The following is a 5,545-nucleotide window of genomic DNA, read 5'->3' as shown; positions in this document are numbered from 1 at the left end:
CCATTTTGTACTGATACAATCATAATATATTGAGAATAAAATCAACATGGTTTGGTGGTTCATCTCTGTGGTCTTCCTCCCCAAACCTGTAATTCCAGTCTAATCATGAGGAAAACATCAGACAAATTCCACCAGAAGGAAATTCTACAAATACCTGTTCAGTACTCATCCAAACTATCAACATCTTCAAAAACAAGGAATAGCTGAAAAACTGTCCCAACCAAGATCCTAAAGAGATATGATGACTAGATGTAATCTCATATCCTGGATGGAATTCTGGGATAGAAAAATTACATTAGGTAAAAGCTACAGGAAGTTGGTCTGAGGATTGTGGGTTATTGTTAAGCTGATTAACATTGCCTCCCTCCCACGTCCAAACTTGACTAGCTGTGCTCTTTTGGGGGACCAGCAGGTGGCATGGTGGTTAAGGTGCTGGACACTCCCACATGGTCAACCACGGTTTGAGTCCCAGACCTGGTGGCTTGCTTTCTCACTTTCTCTCTCTCTTTCTGTGTGTCTCTCTCTGGTCAAATTAAAAATAAGTGAATAAATAAATAGAATTTTTTTAAAAAAGCTACAGGAATCTAAATAAAGTATGGACTTCATTTCATAATAACATCACTACTGGGTCATTAGTTGTAATGAATGTACCATATTAATGTAAGATAATAATAAGGGAAACAGAGTATGGGGCATTGGAGAACTCTTTGTCCTAGCTGCTTTTTTTTTTTTTTTTCCTATAAACATTCTAAAATAAAACATTTTATTAAAAATAAGGGTAAACCAGGGGCCAGCAGGTGTTGTGGTGGTTAAGGTGCTGGACACTCCCACATGTCAGACTGCAGTTCAAGTCCTGGATCTGGTGGCTTGCTTTCCCACTTTCCCTCTGCTCTCTCTGGTCAAATTTAAAAAAATGAATGAAGATGGGACCAGCAGTTAGCTTAATGGCTATGTCACTGGACTCCCACGTAGTCAACCACGGTTCACATCCCAGAACCGGTGGCTTAAAACTCATGCCGGGCGCGTGTGCGTGTGTACCCAGGATCCCAAGAGGAGATGGAGGAGAAGGGATGGCGGCGTGGCCATCCCCCCTGGGGGGTGATTTCTCGCTTTCTGTCTCTCTGTCTGTCTGGTGAGCGCACGAGCCCTATAGCAAAAGCCTCTCAAAAATAAATAAATAAAATAAATGAATAAATAAATAAAATTAAATAATTCTTTTTTTAAAAAAAGAGTAAACATTGGTTAAATGATGCAGAAAAATAGGGAGAGCCTAGGTGTCTACAGACACTGTTAAATATTTAAACCACACCAGCAGTTGCTTTCCCCTGAATTCCTAGTCTTCTGAGTAAATACAATTCTTATTTTAAAATTCTTACTGATTGTATTTCCTGTTACTTGCAGCAAAGCAGATACAACCCTACACACTCAAAGGCAGATAAATGGATGGATCGAATGAATGATGTCACACAATGTCTGGCACATATTTGGAGTTTCTGCAGGTAGGTAGATGTTGTATGACTGGGCTGGACCCATATCCTAATGGTTAAAGGAGCCAGATACCACATGGCCAACCTCAATTTGAATCTTGGCCCTGGCAACTTGAAAAACACGCCAGCCACATGTCCCAACAGGATGGAGAAATGCAAGATGTAGAATTGCAATATGGTCACTGGACTCTCACATAGCTGACTGTGGTTTGAGTCCCGGACCAGGCAGCTTAAAAGTCAGGCACATGTACATGTATGCCCAAAGTCCCAAAAGAAGAATGGAGGAGAAGGAATTGCGGTGTGGCCATCCCTTCAATGGTAATTTCTGTCTTTCTGACTCTCCAGCAAGCACATGTGCCCCATAGCAAAAATCTCCCCCCCAAAAAAAATTTTTTTAAAGGCAAGATGGTTACCTCCAAGTCTCTTTCTCCATACACACACCCACTCTCCCCTCTTTCTGTCAGCAATTCTGTAACTTAACTGGCCTGATGCCAGCCCCATGCCTCTGGACCTTCCAGCCACCAGAACTGTAAGCCAAATAAACTTCTATTCTTTTTCTTTTTTTTTTTTTTTTCTTGCTGTAGGGAACATGCACTCACTGGAGACAGAGACAGGGAGAGAGAGGGAAAGTGAGAAAGCAACCCCTAGGGAAGATGGCCACACTGTAATCTCTTCTCCATTCTCCTTTCAGGATTTTTGGGAACATGCACACACATGCACTCAGCATTTTTTTCAAGCTGCCAGATCTGGGATTCAAACTGTGTACTTGGCTGTGTAGGATCCAGCTGCCTTAAACACCTGCTGACCTCTAAACGTCTAGTCTTTATAAATTACTTAAGCTCTGGACCAGCATAATGGTTATGTTGCTGAACTCCCACGTAGTCACCCATGGTTCAAGTCTTGGACCCAACAGCTTAAAACATGCTCGTGCCCAAAATCACAAGAGGAGCATGGAGAAGAAAGGATTGTGGCATGGCCATCCCCATTGGGGGTGATATCTCATTTTCTGTCTTTCTAGCAAACTCACATGCCCTATAGCAAAACTCTGTCTTAAAAAAAAAAAGAAAACTAGTTCAGGTATTTCTCTTAGCAACTGCTGTGGTTTAAATGTCTCCCCTTTGGGACATGTGCTGGGAATTGATTGTATTGTAAAAGTGTTAAGACTTGATTCAATTATGATGTCAAAAGGTGAGGCTTTGGGAAGGAGATTAGTGACTGGGTGGTTAGGGCAGGGTCCCAATGATTAAGTCTTGGTAGGTTTATAAGTAAAGGAAATGAGACAGGCAGAGGCCACGTGGATATAGACCCCGCTTGTTCTTCTCAACTTTCTGCCTTTTGCCATTTTGTAATGTCTTTGCACTTTCCAGCCACCAAAACTACATGTCGATAACCTTCTATTTCTTTATAAATCATCCCATGGTGTTAGCAGCGTAATAACAGGCTAAAACAGCCACACAATAATAGACTAAGGCAATAAGGAGATCCTTATAAAAACTCTGGATGCCAAAGCTCAGTGAAGCTTTCTAGGTGGTAAACGTATTGATGTAGCAGAAGGGTGAGGCACCCTGACACCACAGGGAAAAGGTATGGAGGTTCTGCATTCAGGACCCTCCCCAACCTTATCATTGACCTCTTCTTTTAATGTGTCCTGATTATAATTAAAGTGTAACCATAAGTATTGGGCTTTCCTGAGTTCTGTGTCATTCTTGCAAATTATTGACTCTCTGATGGTCATAAATATACCCAAATTTGTAACCAGTTGATCAAAAATTCAAGTAGCCTGGGGAACTCTGAGCTTGTAGATGGCATCTAAAATGAAAGCAGTCTTGTTGGGTACCATATCCTTAACTGGTGTAATGCTAACTCTAGGCAGTTAGCCTTAGAATTTTCTTGCCAATCCACAAGGAGATTAAGGAGATGGGGAGATAAGATGTGCATAGAAACCACAGTGGAGGCAGCCAGTTAGGATGGTCTCCCACATCCTTTCCCTTTAGCATCAGGATATATATTTTTTTTAATTGTACACTTTTCTGCTTAGGACAAATACGATTTCCCTGCCCTCCTTGAAGTTTAACCATGTAATTAATTAAGTTCTGGCCCTTGAAATGCACATCTCATATATATGGATATAATATATGAGATTTCTAAGATGCCTACTTAAAGGGACCTAATTTAGTTTAGAGACATTCCTTTTGCCTTTTTTTCCTCCTCTTCCTAGTCTGCAGGTGATGATTGGAGCTCCAGGAATCTATCCTGGACCATGAGATGACTCTGAGAATAGAGGTCACGCACTGGATAATAAAGCAAGAACAAAAACCTGGGCTCCAGATGGCATCATGAAACCACCATCCGAGGGTTAAAATGCCCTTCCAGACATCCCTTACTGAGGGAGTAATAAAAGTTTACCTTATGTAAGCTACTGCTATATACTTACTTCCAGTAGAGCAGGCACACCTAATCCTACTATCAGGAAGCCAGTGTCTAACAAAGAAAGAATGCCTTTGTAGGCACTGTAGCTCTGTAGTTTCGCGCTCTGGATCTGGAGTTAGACAAGCTTGGAGGTTTTTTGTTTTGTTTGTTTGTTTGTTTGTTTGTTTGGGTTTTGCCATAGGGCCTGTGGGTTCACAAGGGGGCTGGTGGGGGTCAGGTTGAGGGGAGAAGAAGTGAGAAATTACCCCCCTGGTGGGATGGCCATGCTGCAATCCCTTTTCTTCCATTCTCCTCTCGGGATTTTGGGCATGCACGCACTTGGACCTGGCATGATTTTCAAGTTGTCAAATCCAGGGCTCCAAACATATGGGCCATGTACAAGTTCAGCACCTTAACCGCCAAGTCATTGCTTGCCACAAATTTGGATTTGAATCCCAGCTCCACCACTGACTGGTTACTTGGCCTTGGTCATGTTAATGAACTTAATCTGTAAATGGCAATAGTAATAAGACCCACTACATTGAGAAATTGTATTAATAGAAACCAAGCATAATAATGGAAACAGGGGCCAACAGATAGCAAGATAGTTGAAACAGCTGGACTCCCACATGGCTGACTGCAGTTCAAGTCCTGGAACTGGTGGCTTGAAAATCACACCAGGTGCATGTGCATGTGTCCAAAATCACGACAGGAGTGTCGGGAAGAGGGGATTGCGGTGTAGCCAGACCCCTGAAGGATGATTTCTCACTTTCCCTCTCTTACTCTCTCTCTCCAGTGAGTGCACACACCCTATGAACAAAAACTTAAACAGACAAATAAATGAAAAACAGTGGGTTCAACAGCCCACTGTGAAATGTATATCTCCGCTCTTTGCTTCCCAAACCATATCCCCAGCCGCAATCCTTAGTCCTCTACTTTCCTCTTCTTCCTTTTTCTCTTTCTTCCCCTTTCTTCTGTCCCCCTTCTCTTCCTTTTCCCTTCTCTCTTATCTCATCTTCCTATTCCTCTCTTATCTGATTCCTCTTTTATCTCCTTCTCTTCCTATCACTTCACACTCAATATCTAGTTAATTCATCTGCAGCCAGCTTGGAGCCTTCACTCCAGATGCTATGTCATTCTCGGAGTTCCAACAGCCTCCATAATAACTGGACCTCACGCAGATAGTCCACCAATATTTTAGACTCATCAGATTCCCCTCTGGATTAGTTATCAATTACACTGACAGGAAAATCATGATGTATTTTTCTAATTTTTTCTATGCAAAAATGCATCATGACTTACCCGACAACCCAATATTACTGTGTGGTAATTTACCCCAAGACGTGTTGGCTTAAAATAACAAACATTTGTCCCTCACAATTTCTGTGTTTTAGAAATCTGGGCTCAGTTTAACTGGGTCCCTCTGGCTCAGGGTGTCTCATAAGGCTATGGTCAGGTGTTACTAATCTCAAGGCACACGTGGGAGACGATCCATTTCCCAACTCACTAATATGGCTTTCGGCAAGCTTCAAGTGCTCATTGACTGGTGGCCAGAGGCATCAGTCCCTTGACCCATGGGCCTCTCCATAGGGCAGCACAGAGCACAGCAGCTGACTCGGGAGAGAGGCAGGGAGCCAGAGTGTAAGAGA

This window comes from Tupaia chinensis, unplaced genomic scaffold, assembly GCF_000334495.1.
Source record: "Tupaia chinensis unplaced genomic scaffold, TupChi_1.0 Scaffold000575_1, whole genome shotgun sequence".
In the NCBI taxonomy this organism is placed as follows: domain Eukaryota; kingdom Metazoa; phylum Chordata; class Mammalia; order Scandentia; family Tupaiidae; genus Tupaia; species Tupaia belangeri.
The sequence above is the reverse complement of the archived record's forward strand: the minus strand, read 5'-3'. Positions refer to the sequence as shown.